Here is a 16,425-nt window from a genome sequence, read left to right as displayed (position 1 = left end):
ACACTACCTTCCATGATATCTTTGAAGTTTGACAAGTACATCACAATTTTATTCAAAGGAAAAATAACTACTATGTAACGATAATTTCCATTGATTCTGTCAACAAAAGCATCAGCAATCAAAGGGAAAACAGATCAAGTCATGTCATCAGGCCCTGTTTTAGAATGACAAAACAGAATATTTCAGCATTAACATACCCTAACATTTTGATATGGAAAGAAAATAATATTACTTTAAAATTAACATAAATTATGAATATCTAAATTTTTTTAAGAAGTCTTAACTTGAGTGAATTTTTAAGAACACACATGAAAACAACTTCTTTTTCTTTTTTCTTTCTTTCTTTTTTTTTTTTTTTGTTACCCATGTTTAAACCCAGGGGCACTTAATCACAGAGCCACGAAATAATTTTTTTTTTTTAAACAGGTCTCACTAAGTTGCTGAGGCTGGCTTTGAACTTGCAATCCTCCTGCCTCAGCCTCCCGAGCCACTGACATGAAAACTTCTTTGCCCCTTACTGGAAGTGTTTCCACAGCACAACTTTTTAGCTCCCAAGATGACCTGGTCAAAACAACCTTCAAGGATTAAGAAGCATAAATTATGTAAAACCAACAGTTTTACTTTACATATATTCTCATTACAAGGTTAACATGTTCTTAATAAACTAACCCAAACATTTCTAGGGAATTCATCTATTATTTAAATTAACATTTATTGAGTATGTATTATGTACCAGAGACTGAATTAAACTTACGTAATTAATTATATTTAGTTGTCAGAACAACTTATTGAAGTAAGCATTATTACCCTCAATTTTTAGGTAGAAAATGAGGCTCAACAAATCAATGACTTGCCCAAGTTCACCCATAGTAACTGATAGAAGAGGCATGGAATAATGAGAAAGGACATAAATCTTAAAATCCAAAACGTGAGTTGTGATTGTGGTACCACTCATTAATAGCAGTAGGTCCCTGGATGACTCATTTACCAACTGAGTCTTGGCTTCCTCATTTAAAATGTGCAGGCAGTATAGTCTAATGGTGTGAATTCTGGAGCCACCTGATTCCATATGTGGACTTCCTCACCTGAAAAATATGGGTAATGATAACATTAATTAAGAACTATCCCATAGGAGAGTTACACAGAGCATACGTATTAGTAAAATGCCTAGAAGTGTGCCTAGTACATAGTAAGTGATCACACACACACACACACACACACACACACACACATACATGAGCTATTAACCAAATTATGACCACCTCCTAGAATTGCTACCACACACAAAAAAAACTTAAACATGTGGGGTTGGCCAAGGTAGTGCACACCTGTAATCCCAGCAGCTCAGGAGACTAAAGGCAGGAGGATCACAAGTTCAAAGCCAATCTTGGCAACTTAACAAGGCCTTAAGCAACTTAGGGAGGCCCTATCCCAAAATAAAAAATAAAAAGGACTGGGATGTGACTCAGTGGTTAAGTTCCCTGGGTTCAATCCCTAGAACTGAAGAAGAAGGAGAGGAAGAAGACGTGAGAAAGCACCAAGTCCATAGGAACAATGACTCACTGAATGAGCATTGCAAAGGTTGACACTAGCTAAAGTTCAATGATAATGAGACCAAGCCATAATAAAAGACACTAATCAAAACTGCACTGCTATCAACCACTCATAGAAGTCATCAAATGCTTACAGGCATGTGGTTCTGTGTTAGACAATGCTCAAATGAGTTAAATGAGTTTCTCCCAGAGAGTTAAGATCTTGGTTTTCATCTGTGATGCCGGCTCCTCAATTGTAAGGCAGCAGCAGCTCACCCTGACCCTGAGTGAGCAGGAACACAGTGCAGAGATGCTCAAAGTTCCACATAGGATGGTGAACACCTGATTCCCTCCAGACCTCCAAGACCCAAATATTGCCTCAATTGCAAACATATTTCTCCCACATGGGAGAGTTTGGCTCCAGAATTAATTAATTACAGAATTAAGAATAGGATCCCAGCTGTATGTGTCTTGTAAACGGCATTTGTGTTTAGCAGCTAATAATAGAAATTCAGAAAGCAGTGGCTTAAACAAGTGCCTAGCAAGGACACCCGAGGGAACTGGGTACAGCAGTGTCGTTCAGTCATCAGGAACTCATCTGTTCAGCCATCCTCAGTGTACACAGACACATCACATTTGGGACTGAGATTTGCCCATGAGAAAACCCACACCCTTGGAGTTTGCCTAACTCAGGTGAGGCCATGTGTGTTCATATTAAAGTGGGACTTTGAGACCCTTCCAGATTTGTTCCACTAAGGGAGATTTCTTCCACTCTAATACCTGAACATTCAACAAAAACCATCTTGTACTGTCAGGAGACCCGCCAGAATTCATGGTTGCCAGTTTCCTCTTGCTATAGTGTTTTAGAAATCTGCTGAAATTTATTTAAAAAAAAATTTTTTTTTTTTTAAATGCTTCAGTGACACCGTCCAGCGGAGTCAATTTTGGCACGGGGGACAAAAGAGTAGCGAGGCTCTTGAATTCGGAACAGTTTATTGATGAATCAGGAAACCCGGGAACTGGAACCTCGAACCTGGAACTTCCAACCTTGAACCTCTACAAAAACCCCTTCTGGTGCGCGAGGAGAGCCGACTCATATCCCCTCTAGGAGGCGAAGGGTAGGACTGACGCCAATCATGCAAAGATTAGGCGAGAGCTAGCTGCCCAATCATGGTAAAGGTCAAAACAAGCAAGCACAGCAGGAGCACCTGTGCATGTGTTGTGTGCGTGGACTTAATTGGATACGGACAATGACAAATCACCTGGGTGTGCTTATGTTAATCAACCTCCTCACCACCGATGTGATCAAAGCAACCTCTGGCTGACTGCCAAGCGCCATCCCTGCGCGGTCTGGGCTGCATAGCCCCCAACACTTCAGTAGTTGCCTCCCTAGGCTTTGGCTCTAATTCCTACGTTTTCGACAATGCTACAGAGTAGGAATTCTTCATCCCATTTTATAGATAAAGAAATTTAGGCTTAGAAAGTTTACATGATGTGTCCAAAATCACATTGTTAAATTGTGATGCGAATCTAGTCCTAGTCTAGTTTGAATAAAATGTGCATGGGGAAGGTAGAAACTTCTCCCTGGGGTAGCAGGATGTCACTCTTTGCTTCCTAGCTGAGCTTCTTCTGTCAAAAGGCTAATCCTACCTCTGAATTCTCATCCATATCCTAACTTCAAGAGTGGGTCTAGGGCCAGACCAGTATTGTTCCATTTGTTTGTTTGGTTGTTGTTTTTGTGTTTACCTAACTAACTACCACAACACATTTCTAGAACAGCACTGTAGGTACCAAATCCATATGCTTTCCCCAGTTCCACTTATTCATCAAATAAATTTATGTAGTTCCTATTTAAGCACATTAACAAAAAAGATTCTGCTAACTACAAAAAAGTCACTAATAACACCAGGGTTTCAAGTCAGAGAAGTTGGTTCACTTGGCAAGCACAAACAAAGCCTGGCCTCCCCAGAAGCTAAGGCAAAGGAGCCAGAAACAGCGGGTGGAAGGGCTGGGGCACAGCCAGGAGCCTGGCTTGGCAAGACTCTTGGGCCTCCCTGGGCCTTTCTAGGTCCAGACTAAATAGGAGCAACAGGATTAAGTTAGGGTTGGGCAAGTACTCCTGCTGAACACTTTGGTGGGAAGAAGAAGAGGCAGCCAGATGTCAAGCTTTGACAAACCAAATGCCAGGGAAGAAACAGGGGGCAGGGAGGGTGAGGAACCCCTTGGTGGTGGAGACAGTCTACATGGAGGATTTACATAAAGAACCAGAGTCAGAAGCAACAAAGCATTAACCTGGCCTAGTAGCCTGGATTGCTCCCTGAAGTGACAATGGTGCCTTGTTGGCAAGTGCTACTTTTTGCCAGATCACTCAGGGGTTACCTTGGTATCTCCATCATGCAGATGGACCCTGTGATGGGTTGTTCTAAAGTCAGCGTGGTCAAGTTAGTAATTATGTTTTCCAGAATATTTGCCTTGACTGGTTCTAGTTTAGCATTGGCTAAAAGGATGTGGGATTTAGAGAACACAAATGAAGTAGCTATTGTTCTCCAAAGGTCTTTGCAGTCTTTGTCCCCACTCTCCTCTGCTCCTTGTCCATTCTTCTCCCTTACTACACACCCTGCTTAACAGAAGCCCTGTACCAACCACCAGAAGTTAGTAGTTACATACAACAAACCATTTTTCATAGACTTCCCTGTAAATTTCCCTCTGTGTTCCCACTCCAAAGACAGGAAACCCTTAATTTCTCCTATCTTCCCTGCATTCTGTCCTGTCCACATGCATCAGTGCTTCAGAAAGACTAACTAATGCCTCTTATTCTGATATTCAACTCCCCTTTCTGAACCTTTGCTTCCCCAGTTCTTGACATGATTGTGTGAGGTATTCTATTCCATATACCCAGGGTGAAGGTGCTTTCTAATCTAAATAGGCCCTTGTTTATCTAGAAAGCAACTATGTCTCCTTTGATCCAGGAAACCCCTCATCTATTTCAGCATCCCTTCTATACTCATAGGGAGAAAGAAAATGATGAGGGCTGAAAAGAAGCTGAGTTCCCCAAGACAATAAGGTAAATAGATGCTGACTCTCCTCTAATGCACACAGGGTTCCCAGAACAGAATGATTACATTTATTTTATTCAAAGAGCAATTAGCTCTTCTGAGTTTTCTATGCAGTAGAATTGCCTTTCCCTAGCAAGCAAGCAAGGACATTACCACTGTCAAGTCTGAATAAGAGGAAGAATCCAGCCAGGCACACTGGCACATGCCTATAATCCCAGCAGTTCAGGAGGCTGAGGCAGGAGGATCACAAGTTCAAAGCCAGCCTCAGCAATTTAGTGAGGCCCTAAGCAACTTAGCAATATCCTGTTTCAAAATAAAAATGAAAATTAAAAAAGAGGGCTGGGGATGTGGCTCAATGGTTAAGCACCCCTGGGTTCAATTCCTGTTTAAAAAAAAAAAAAAAAGCAGGGTCTACTAGCAAGGAATAGTGTCAGAATAAGGAGAAAACAGAGTTGTATGTCAGGATTTATGGCACATTACACTATTCTGATTAAAGCTAAGCAGAACTTGTAACTTGTCTTATTTGATTCATAAGTGCAATGACGAGTTCTGTTTAAAGCATAACTGAATATGGGGGCTTTCACATGCCATTTCCAGATACTGTACCTCTAGAAGAATTTGCTTAATTCTCAACGAGATCTTTACCTATGTCAAAATGGTGGTCATGGATACACACTCTCCAAGTCATCTGCCACTACACAAAGAAAGAATTCAGCTAGCATTGGCACAAATATCCAAAGAACGGCTTTGAATTGGGTTGGGTCTTGTTTTAGTCAACTTTTTCGCCATTGTGACCAAAGACTTAACAAAAACAACATAGAGGAGGAAAAGTTTATTCAGGGCTCACTGGTTCAGAGCTTTCAGTTCCTAGATGGTTGACTCCATTGCTCTGGGCCAGAGATAAGGCAGATCCTTAGGGCAGAAGGGCATGAGGGAGGAAAAGCAGCTCAGGACTTGGTAATCAGGAAGCAAAGACAGAGGTCTGCTCACAAGGAACAAAATACATACCCCCAAAGACACACCCTAGTGATAAACCTCCTCCACCCATACCTTACCTGCCTAGTTACCACCTAGTTAATACATTCAAATGCATACACCGATTAAGTTAAGGATCTCACAACCCAATCATTTCATCTCTAAACATTCTTGCATTGCCTAATGCATGAGTTTTTGGGGGACACCTCATATCTAAACCGTAACGGGTCTCATGACAGCTTCTAAACTATTCATGATGACCCAAAAAGTGAGATTAGAACTGAATCATGTGCTGTGTTTGCTTAGAGCAAGGACATATTTCCACAGCAGATATTCAAAAAGTAAAGATTAGGCACAGTGGCACACACATAATTGCAGCTACTTAGGAGACTGAGGCAGAAGGTTCACAAGTTCAAGGTAGCCTCAGCAGCTTAGTGAGACCCTGTCTCAAAATTTAAATTTTTAAAAAGCAGCTGGGGATGAAGCTTAGTGTTAGAGCCTCCCTGGGTTCAATCCCCAGTACCATAGGAAGGAAGGAAAGAGGGAAGGAAGGGAAGAGGGAAGGAAGGAAGGAAGGAAGGAAGGAAGGAAGGAAGGAAGGAAGGAAGGAAGGAAGGAAGGAAGGAAAGAAGGAAGGAGTGGAGGGGAGGGAGGAAGGGAGGAAAGGAAAAAAGAGAAAGCATGCAAGCCAGGCACAGCTGCATGTGCCTGTAATTCCAGCAACTCGGGAAGCTGAGGTAAGAGGATTGAAAGTTCAAGGCTAGCCTCCACAATTTAACAAGATCCTCAACAACTTAGAGCCTGTCTTAAAACAAAAAATAAAAGGGACCAGGGATGTAACTCAGCAGTAGAGTGCCCCTAAATTCAATCTCAATTACCAATAATAATAATAATAATAATTAAAAAGAAAGCAAAAAATAAATTAATGACTCAAGAAAATGGAGGTATATTTCTGGCTTGTGTTACAGATGCAGGCACAGCCACCAGGACTGGGTTGTTCTGGAAAGACTGCAGCTGGGAGACTGGGGTTGGTGAGGGTGAAACCAATGGATCTCCTGTCAACAATGTAGGGACAAAGGCTGAGTTCTGATAAAAACTTGAGCAGTGACAGAGTGGAAAACAATTCACAGTGAAATTCCCTCTTAGGTGAAACTGCTCGGACAGATAATAAACTTTGGTCTCAAGTCTTTACAACTGTGCTGGAAAATACAATGGCGCCAAGCCACTGTCCATTATATAAGATTATTTAATAGGAAATAAATGTGGCTACCAAAGACTTGTGATGGAACTAGTACAGACTGACAAGCTGAATGCTTCATTTATTTTTAATTGATTAAAAATTTAAAACTGAATCAATATAAAATATTTTTTTCACTAAACACAAACAGTTTTTCAATAGACCTTCATAGCTCTTCAATCATTGAAAAATTAGCATTTGAATTTGAGTTGAATTTCACATGTAAAAGACACTGGACTTCAAACACTTGGTACAAAAACACAGTATGAAGTACCTCATTGATAATTTTTAAATTGATTACATGCTGGAATACTGTTTTAGACACATAAGTTTAAAAGACATTATTAAAATCAATGTTATTGATTCATTTTACTTTTTTCTAAGTGGCTACTAGAAAATTCAAACTTGCATTTGTGACTCCAATTACATTTCTACTGACCAGTGCTGTGTTAACATCTTCTACAATCAATTTCCCAAATCAGGACCTACTTCCCCAGGTCAGTGATTATGTCCTCAGATGTCTTCCAGAATCTTCTCTTAGGTAAAAAGAAAAAAAAGTAAAGAAAGAAAACCAATTAGAAAAAAGACTAATTAGCTTACTTCTGAACTTAAATCATTTGTTTGAACCCATTTTTACTTTGTCTTCCTCATACAAATTAGTACCTGTCAACAAAAGGTAATATGCTTGAACTTTTCAGGAATGCATAAAATTCGCATGCTGTGTCTTTTCTAATAGTAAGACAAGATCAAACAATTTTTACCCCCCCCAAAAAGAGACAGCTAAATCAAGATCAAAGACAATTATTAAGTTAAAAAAATGATTGCCCTTCAAGCTAAATCTACAAACAGCACTTTAATTCTTTTGTTTGTTTCTATATTCAGACATCGGCTAAATTCAAAAGCAAAGAAATCAAGGAAACTGGAAAGACCTATTTATATAAACCTTATTTATGAGCCTGACAGATAAAATTATACTCTGTGCCAACATTTAAGAATCTTCTAAAGTAAGGGCCTCCCCAGTCTCCAGGGACCTCCCAGTGCCCAGGATCGATCTGTAGCCATGTTTGTAAGGACATACTGTCCCTCATTTGCCACTGCTGACTGGTCAAGGAATTGGTATCTCACCAAAACCTGACAACCAGAATCTCTTCTTGGAATTTAGCATCAGAGCCCAGAAACTAGACTGCCCTTTGTCTTTTGGGAGTGCTTGAGCTAAGAGATTCAGAAAAGCAGATGTTAAAACCATGCTATTGTTCAAATCTAGAATGTCCCCCAAGGGCCCAAGTGTTAAAAAATTGTTGCTCAGCTTGGCACTATTGGAAGATGGAGGAAGTCTTTAAGAGTTTGGCCCTAATGGAAGTCTTAGATCACTTGTTGTGAGTCCTCTAAGGGGATATTGGGACCCTAGCTCCTCTTCTGCTCCTCTCTTCTGCTTTTTGACCACCATGAGATGCACAGCTTTCTCTGCCAGTCACTCCCCATGTGATATGTTGCCTCACCACAAGCCCAAAATGATGAGATCAACGGATCATGGACTGAAACCTCTAAAACTGTGAGCCAAAGTAAAGCTTTCCCCTTTTTAAATTAATTATCTCAGGTATTTTGTTACAATAATGAAAAACTGACTAACACAGACCAAATACATTGGGGCAAAAGCCCGGTAAAATAATCTACAATAAGATCAAGAAAAAATTAAGTAGATGCACCAAAGAAAGCAAAGCCAAAAGATTAAGCATTCTAGGGAAGATAGGCCAAGTACCAATGGATTTGAACTTTCTATTTTTTGGTTTCAGTACCTCATTTCTATAATTGTTATTATGTAGCTACTAGAGATACCTTAAGACATTCAAAAGTCTCTCTAAGGTTTTTGTTCCAAACTCATTTGAATGAGTTTCTGTTCTGAGAACAAAGATCTCTGCCTTCATCAACCAGGCATTGGTGCACCTTGTCCATTATGAGATTACTTCATAGAAAGCAAATGAATAAAATTCATTATAGGAAATTAATTAATAAGAAATTAATAAAATGATGAAATGCAGTAACCTCATTAAAAAAAAGGCAGGCAATCTAGAATGACTATTTTAAGTTAAAGTGAAGCAACTATATGTGCTAGTCATACAGTATAACTTCTGTTACTACATTAAAAGCAGGAAGAGGAGATAAAAACAGGGATAAAACTAAAAGAGAGAAAACAAGACAACTCTTCACTTTTCTTTCCTTTGGCAATGTCTGCTTGTCCCCTTTTGTTTTTTATAAGATCCTCCAACAAAAGGTAAAATGTTTTGATAAAATGTGCATTTTATAAAGGAAGGGAGGAACATGTCTGGTTTATGTATCTGGGGGATTTCAGACTGTTCCTGAGATGAACAGAGCGACAGATCAGCTCCAGGGAGGAAGACAGTTCCAGAGTGAAGTCATGTTTCTAGAAGAGAACACCAAACACCAGGGTCATCCATTGGGGTATGGAAGGTTTCCTGAGGTTCTTCAAACAGGAAGACTGGAAGAAAATGAAGCAACAACAAAAAATGGGAATGTAAGAAATAAAACGTAGTTTGTAGTTATCAAAGGAGAGGTCAGTATTATAGAAGGTTATTGGAGAATCAACAGAAAAAGAGCATTGATCCTGTCATTCAGGGAACTACTATCTATTTAACAAGATAACATCAATATCCATCATTACAACATAGGAACCTGGAGCGTCTGCTGGGCCTGAGTTTCCAGAAGAAAGTTCAATAGAGGAAGGAGAGGTTGTGTCCCCAAAGCAGAATTAAATCCAGAGCCACATGAATATCCAGGTTATCTTCAAGGGGACCCAAACTCCTAGCCAGGATTATAATCCTGAGCATTAACCCTAAAGAGCAAGTTAAGAGTTAGGAAAAGGAAAAAGAACCTGAGAGAATACAGATCAAGACAAACATGAAGCAGGAGGAGGTCAAGCTAAGTGGAGCAGAACAAAGAGAACTAGGAGTTAACACAGGAGCCCCTTGGTTTGAAGCAAGGTCAGAGGACCAGAGAATGGATAGAGCTCAAAAGAATGGTTCTGAAAATGACAATGATATTATTCTTAAGCATGTAAAGTCCAGAACTAACTTAAAATACCAAAACCCCTACAAAGGCAGAGATCTGCACACAACCAACAGTCCACCTTCAAGCCATGGCTGGATGTCTGCATTTTAGTCATCATGTCTACTGTTGGAACATCTAGTCCAATCCATTAATTTTAAAGTTGAGATTATTGAGGGCCAGAGAAGTCATACAACTTGATCAAAACCATACAACTAGTTACAGAGCCAGGACTAAAATAAAACTTCCCTAGTTATTAGTCTAACTCTGCCATATTTAAAACTTCCTTTTCCCTTCCAAGTTATCAAAAGTTCACAAGGAACTCTCCACATACAAACTCTCCCAAATGCTGCATACCCTGACACCATCCTACTATTCCTAATAGTAGGTCTGGGTCTTTTCTCTCTCTCGGTGTAGAGAGCAGTCAAAAAAAAAAAAAGAGGCAAAGAAAACTGAAGAATGAGAAGCAGATTTGATCTGAACTTTGAAAATTAAGTCTAATTTACATAACAAGAGAAAAGAAGGAAGATTTCCAGAAAAACAAAGAAGCTCCCCACTGAAAATATGTTGTTCAGAGGCCTGTGTCTTAAAACAGGATGAAGGGGAGAGAAAGAAACAAGTAGAGGAGAGGGAGGGAGAAAGGAAGGGAGAGAAAGAATGAGAGAAGCCAAAGAGGGACATGGCTAGTCAGCTGCCAAGTAACCAAGGATGCTAATAGTTCCCAACACCCAACATCTTACATCTGGATAACTGTTTAATTGAGACTATTTAAAAGGCAAAACTATGAATGGTAACATTGCTTGGCCACTGAAATATTTTGGGAATTTTAAGAGACAGAATCCTTCCTACAGGAGTCCTGTTGAAATGCAATAATGTTTCATAACCTGTCATATTCTTCATGTTTTCAGAGCCTCAGGAAATCTTCTATACCCAATGACTCGTCCTGATATCTGGCATCCTCTTCCAGCATCCTGACTCCTCTCCTGTTCTTTCTTCCTCTCTGGGGTGACTCTGTCCCTCCATTCATCCCCAGGTTGCCTGATATTCCCCACAGATGTGAACCAGATGTTCTACTCTGCACATTATTTTAATCCCCAAATAGTAACACCAGACCCTTCACAATAGACAGAAGTCCTCCACCTCATTCCTCGCCCCACCTGGAACCCTGCTTCACTCTCACTAATGTCCTAATCTCCTATTTTTGAAGGATAAAAGTAGAACTTCCACAAGGTACCACCACATTTCCCACCTACTAGCTCCTGTACTGGTACCACGGGAGAGCTTAGATGAGGCCAGACCCCCATCTGTTCACTAGATTCAGCTCCCTCCCACTGCTTAAAATGTGCTCCAACAATTCTTCCCCTTCTTTCCTGCAGCATCCACTTTTTTCTCTCTACTGAATCACTCATTAGCATATAAACTTGACATTAAAAACAAAACTCATTAAAAAAAAAAACTCTTGATCGCAATGGCTCCCTCCAGATTCTACTATTTTCCTCTTCTTCCCATCGTACACCCACAAAAACTTTCTGAAAGAGTTGGAAATACTCACTGTCCTCTATTTCTCTCCTTTCCTCTCTCGTGAACCCACTGCGCTGAGTCTTTCATCCTCGCTCTTCCACTGAAAGTGCTCTGAGGTGGTTAATGATGACCCTCTGACACTGAGTTCCTCACCTAACTGGTCCCCGCAGCTGCAGTCGGCACCGTGAAACACTTTCCTCCTGGAAACCTTGTCTTTGTTTGGTTTCCAGGATGCCCAGCTCTCCTGATTTTTCTCCTCCCTCTGTGTTCCTTCCTTCTGAATCTTGCTGTCTCCTCTGACCTCCAAATGTTGGAATCCCTCCAGATGCAGTCCTTAGACCTCTCTTTCTGGCTGCGGCTCACTCCCTAAGTGAATCCAATCCAGTCTCAAGGTTTCAAATTTCTTCTGCTGATGGCAACCATGTTTATATCCCCAACTCACACCTCTCCCTTTAATTCCAAATTCATCTCTATTCAACCACGAACTTGTCTGTTGTAGACTCAATAGAGTCCTCCCTTAGGCCTCCTCTCCCAGCTTATCTATGGTTTTGCTTTTTGCAGTGTTTGTTACCCATAGGGCTGAGAATATTAAAATAGAAAATGGAAATATTAAATTGAAAATTCCAGAAGTGAATGATTCATAAGTTTTAAATTACACATTCATTCGAGAAGCATAATGAAATGTTATGCCGTCCTGCTCCATCCCACTCGGCTGTGAACCATCCCTTTGTCCTACTCTGCAGGCTCCCACCCATTAATGGTCAGTCATCACTGTCATCACCTCGATCTTTGCAGTTCCACAGTGCTTGCATTCAAACAATCTTCATTTTAATTGATAATAGCCCCAAAATGCAAAAGTAAGTGATGCTGGCAATTCAAATATGTCCAAGGAAGTCACAAGGTGCTTCCTTTAAGTAAAAAAAGGTGAACGTTCTCAATAAGGAATGAAAAAAAAAATCATATGCTGAGGTCACTAAGATCAACAGTAAGAATGAATCTCCCAGCCTTGAAATCGTGAAGGAAAGATGAGAAATTTGTGCTAGTTTTGCTGTTGCACCTTGAATTGCAAAAGTTGCAGACACAGGATGTGATAAAGCTTAGTCATTCACCTCACTTCGTCTCATCACGTAGGCATTTCATCTCACATCATCACAGGAAGGAGAAAGGCAAGTCCAGCACAATAAGATATTTGGAGAGTGAGAGAGACCACATTCCTATAACTTTTAATATAGCATAAATGCTCTATTTTATTGTTAGTTATTATTGTTAACTTCCTACTGTGCCTAATTTATAAATTAAACTTTATCATAGGTGTGTGGGAATAGGGGGGAAAAACAGCATAAATATATGGTCCAGCTGTATTCAAAGTTTCAGGCATCCACTGGGGACCTTGGAACATCCCCTCCATGGGTAAAAGAAGACTACTACAGCTACAGCTGATCTCCCTACCACCTACTCAACCAGGATGCTCCTGCCTCACTAGATGACAACTCTATTCTTCCAGAGGCTCAGACAGCAAACCCGGTCACCATCAAATCCTTTTCCTCTCAGATCCCATAATGAATTCATCAGTAACTCCTGTTAGATTTACCCTCAGATTACATCTAGAATTTATCCACTTCTCACCAGTCTTACTATTACACATCATCATCATCCTCAGTCTGGATTAATTCAATAGCCTCCTAGCTGGTCTCTCTACTTCTGTCCTTGCCCCCTTTCAGTATAGTCTTAGCACAGGGGGCCCTTTCAAAACTTCAACCAGATCACACATTCCTTTGTGTTTGCAATTTCCCAAGTGCTTGCTATCTCCACGCAGACAGAAAGCCAAATTCTTTACCGAAACATGTAAAGCCCTTTCATCTGCCCTTGTTGTCTCTGGGCTCACCTTCTTTCCCCTCCCTGTCTCATCTTGTTAACCCCACTTCAGCCACATTGACCTCAAACTTCCTTGAACTTGCCTGGCATTATTCCAACTTAGCATCTTTGTACTTTCTGCACCCTCTGCCTGGACTGTTCATCCTCAAATATCTGCATGGTTAGTCACTTTCCTTCTTCCAAACTGTATGCAGATATGTTCAGTGAAGCTTTCCCTGGCCCATTATCTAAAATTTTAATCCATTCTCCTGACATATCCTATCAACTCAAACTGCCATTTTCCCCCTTAACATTTATCAGTATCTAACACAATAAATATTTTAGTTATTGTGTTTACTGATTGTCATTAAAATGTAGGCCATGAGATAGGGATTATTGTCTGCTTGGGGTTACTGCCATTTCTGAGAACCTAGAACAGTGCCTGTTTATTAGAACTCACATTGGTTGATTGAAGTCATTTGATTCTTTATTTTATAAAATAAGAACGTCATCTATGCAAAAACTGAAGTTGCCCATGTTAACTAGCATGGCCTGAACTAGAATATGAGTCCTGACTCTCAAGACTGAGTACTTTTAACAATACCAGGATATTTTCCACCTTCAGAGTCAGATTTTCTACTTTCCAAAATGGGAGAAATCAGTCACAATGAGCAAATGTGAAACTTTGTCTCTCAAATTGGTTCTATTTATACATTTTAGTTGTTCTTTCACATTTATACAAGTAATTAAAATAAAGATACAAAGACAATCACTGCAACATTATATGTAAGACCAGAAATTAGAAAATTTATCCCATCAGTATAAAACTGGTTAACTGAATAATTTTGTATCTACATAATTGAATATTTCAGCAGTCATGAAAGAGATTGAGTAGACCCATAAACACTGATTTGAAAATCATATCTCCAAGATATATTACATGTTCCACAATATCTTATCCTTATTACAAAACCTCAAAAACTCCAGACACAAAAGTGTTTTGGGTGTTTTTTTTTTTTTTTTTTAACTTAATTGACAGCAAAACCTGACCAATTTTAAACCTACTTTGCAGAAAATACTTAACTGACATGAGACTGTGTAAAGTCCTGATTTATATCATTTGGTGTGAATAGAGTATTCATATCTTCCAGTGCAAAAAATAAATTAATGCAATCAATTATGAAGTGCTTCATAGACCCCACTAGTAGTGTTGTGTACTTTTTGCTATATGCACTGTTTGATTCTCTAAAATCCAAAAGACTCTGAACTCTCAACAAGGAATTATGGCTACACTAAGTGAACAAACAAGATGCAGAATACTGTCTAGGATTCTTGCGGAAAACTCAGTCCTTGTCCTCAATGCCAATTCAGTAATGAGGACATGGTTTTGAGAAAAAGAAAAAGAAGTTTTATTGCTTTGCTAGCAAAGGAGAAACACAGGGGACTCCTGTCCCAACGGCTGTGATTCTGCCCGTAATGAGGAACAGAGGGCTTTTAAAGGAGCTCTTCAAAGGCTATATTCCAGGTATGCGCAGACGGGGTCCCAGGGCACCCTGATGGTGTGTTAGGATTCACTCATTAATTTGGGAGATGTTCACTTCCTAGATCCTCTGGCAAATATCTCCTTCCAGTGGAGAACAGATAACTTGAGGAAATCTTGTTCCCAGCCCCTAGGTTAGGGAGGGGGAGAGGGAGAAGAGGAAGAGGAAAAGGAAAACTTGTCCCTTTTACAAATAAGCCTCAGAACTATATTCAAAAGGGCAAGTACACCACTGTTACAGGATGATGCAATTGACCCACTGCATATGCCTAGAAATTCTGAGAGTTTATAAATATATATTTTTAATATAGATATTTAATATAGATATAGATATAGATGTATATATATTTTTTTCATATAGAGAAAGAATTTACAGTGGTTATTTCTAAGGAATGGAGTAGAAGAAAGTGCAAAACAACTCTGTTCTCACAGGAAACAGGGCCCCAGCTTCAACAGGAGGGAGTAAGCTCAGGGATCTTTCTCTGTAGTGCTGCCCATGAAGTGGTTCAACTCCCAAATTCCTTGCATACCTGTGTCTCAACTCAAGACTACCTGCACTGGAGTAAAAAGCTAAAGTCCATCTTTAGCCTCATTCTCTGTGGATGAGGACAGAGTGAAGAGGAAGAAGGGAGTCTCCTTTGACTGGCAGTGCAGATGGTACATCCCCAAGGGAGGCAGTGCTGAAGTGGGTACAGACAACTGGAGGAGGACCTGCTGTCCAGACAACAACAGATGTCACCAACACATGGGACAGGACCTGACCTGACTCTGTATATGCAACTAACCTGCCTATTTGTTCCTGGACAAGTCCCTTAAGCCCTCTAGACCTTGCTTCCTACCTAGAGAGAAAGAAGGACTTCCTGGCTCTCAGAGGTTCAGCATTTCTCTGATGGACTAGATACAAAGTCTCTCAGACTTAGAAGTGCATTTGAATCTCCTAGGAATCTTCTTAAAAATACAGATGCTTATGCAATAAGTCTGGGCTAACCTGCACAAGCACCAGGTGATAACAAATTTCCTGTTTAATCAGATCAAAGTTTCAGTAGCAAAGCCTGAAGCACCTTGCAGTGGTTGCAGGTGATTAAATCATTTAGCCAAAGTAAGCAAAATCTGGGTTTTAAATGGTGGAGCTTGAAATATGTTGTTCCAGGCCCTTCTAGCTTTTAGAGTCTGGGTTGAGAAGTCGGCTGCTATCCGTATTGGTCTCCCCTTATGTGTAATCTGATGCTCTTCTCTTGTGGCCTTCAAAATCCTATCTTTATTTTGAATGTTAGGCATTTTCATTATAATGTGCCTTGGTGTGGACCTGTTGTGATTTTGTGCATTTGGTGTTCTGTAAGCCTCTTGTATTTGATTTTCCATTTCATTCTTCAGGTTTGGGAAATTTTCTGATATTATTTCATTGAATAGGTTGTTCATTCTTTTGGTTTGTATCTCTGCCTTCCTCAATCCCAATAATTCTTCAATTTGGTCTTTTCATGATGTCCCATAGTTCTTAGAGATTCTGTTCATGATTTCTTACCATCTTCTCTGGGCAACTTTATTTTCAAGATTAAATATTTTGTCTTCATTGTCTGAGGTTCTGTCTTCTAAGTGGTCTAGTTTTTTGGTGATGCTTTCCATTGAGTTTTTAATTTGGTTTATTGT

General features: G+C 39.9%; 1 long non-coding RNA gene across 1 annotated transcript; it reads right to left on the bottom strand.

Moving 5' to 3' along the window:
- Positions 1-485: 485 nt before the first annotated feature.
- Positions 486-11,630, bottom strand: LOC124981932 (uncharacterized). The gene is made up of 4 exons (XR_007108133.1): positions 11,416-11,630; positions 7,290-7,336; positions 5,436-5,500; positions 486-1,085 (listed from the first exon to the last, which is right to left on the bottom strand). It is a non-coding gene; the product is annotated as an uncharacterized LOC124981932 (long non-coding RNA).
- Positions 11,631-16,425: the final 4,795 nt, after the last annotated feature.

The sequence above is a fragment of the Sciurus carolinensis genome, chromosome 4, assembly GCF_902686445.1.
Source record: "Sciurus carolinensis chromosome 4, mSciCar1.2, whole genome shotgun sequence".
NCBI classification, from domain to species: domain Eukaryota; kingdom Metazoa; phylum Chordata; class Mammalia; order Rodentia; family Sciuridae; genus Sciurus; species Sciurus carolinensis.
This window is presented reverse-complemented; position numbering and strand designations above follow the sequence as displayed.